Source organism: Echinops telfairi, unplaced genomic scaffold (assembly GCF_000313985.2).
Source record: "Echinops telfairi isolate 266 unplaced genomic scaffold, ASM31398v2 ScPeMD7_7469;HRSCAF=8507_0, whole genome shotgun sequence".
NCBI lineage: Eukaryota > Metazoa > Chordata > Mammalia > Afrosoricida > Tenrecidae > Echinops > Echinops telfairi.
This window is the reverse complement of record NW_022111372.1, coordinates 95,270,130-95,271,582: the sequence shown is the minus strand read 5'-3', so window position 1 is coordinate 95,271,582 and position 1,453 is coordinate 95,270,130.

Genomic DNA, 1,453 nt, shown 5'->3' with positions numbered 1-1,453 from the left:
TGACTGTTTTCACCATTTGCTGAGGTCTGCTTGGTTATCCTCTAGGTCATTGGTGTGATTCTCTGCCTGTTGGCAAGAATCAATTTGTCACTGGATTTTGTTATTTCATCCCTAACTCTTGTATTTCCTTTTGGTGTGTTGCCTTTATCTCCTCTATCATTTCATCTTTTTTCTGAATTGCTTCCCTCATATCCTTTATGACTCCAAGCAGCATTTTGAAAATTTATTTTTTATGGAAGGTCAATATCTGCTTCTTCTATGCCCATCGGATTGTTAATGACTTCTTCCGGCATTGTCTTCTGTTTCTCCTGATTTTTGGTTGAAGCTGTTAGAACTGGTTGCTGTTTATGTGTAGTTTTAGAGGAGCCTAGAGCCATCTTCCTGAGTTGAAGAGCCCAAGCTCTCTTTTGGGCAATTCGTATGAGTGCTTCTATGAACTACTTACCAGTAGCTGTACTGAGGGCTCAGCTAGTGCTATATCTTCCTGTGGTTTCACTCTTATCTTAAATGTCCAGTATTTGGACATTTGGAATGTGTGTTGGATATTCCTCCCATGTGACGCTGTTTGGGTTGTTGTGGGCCCACGAGGGCGTTGCTTCCCTGGCTGATCTCTATGTAGGCTTCGTGGTTCTTGAAGCACCTCATCTGGCCTGTGGTGTTGTCCTCTGCAACTGGAGTGCTGAGGAGGGCATGTGGATATACCTTCCTTGGTGTAGAGCTCTATAAGTGGCAGGGGAATTACGTAGACAGAGAGGTCGCCTTGGAGAATGGGTGGATGTTCCCAAAGTAGCATGGAGCCCCACCAGTGGTCAGGCATTTCCCCTTCACTTGTAGGGCCTCTGGGTTTAGGCTGGGGATGCCCCTACGGTTTGCAAGGGAGAACCCTCTGCTGCTTGATGTATGGAAGAGGACCAGCATGATTTTCCCAGCTGCTTGTCAAGTCAATAAATGCGGGTGGGATTTGCCCCCAGTTGGACCTTCAGAGTTGCACTAGGTAGAGTAGAGTGGCCTGGAGGCCGCTAGTGGCTTGTGACAGGAAAGAGATTGAAAGGAAAGGAAAAAGAGAGAAAGAAGAAGACACAGACTGGAGCAACAATGCCAAACAGACACTCACTCACACACACAACTGAAATACACAGAGTAAACAATAGTGAAAACAGTAAAAAAAGAGAAAGAAAGAAAGAAAGAAAAGAAAACAAAAAAAGAACTTAATCTGCTGAGGCTGTGGTAGGAAAGTGTGAAGAGCTAGGAGAAGAGAGAAAAGAAAAAAGTGAAAGAAAAACAAAGGAAGAAAGAAAAAGAAGAAAAAAGAAAGATAGGGAGAGAGAATTTTTAAAAAGATACAGAGATAGCTGACTGGGTGCTGTGCTGTGTGTAGCACTGACTCGTGCTGTGTGCAGCACTATCTTAGGGGTCAGGCTGCCTACTGGGTGGGCAGAGTTGCCCTAGGCAG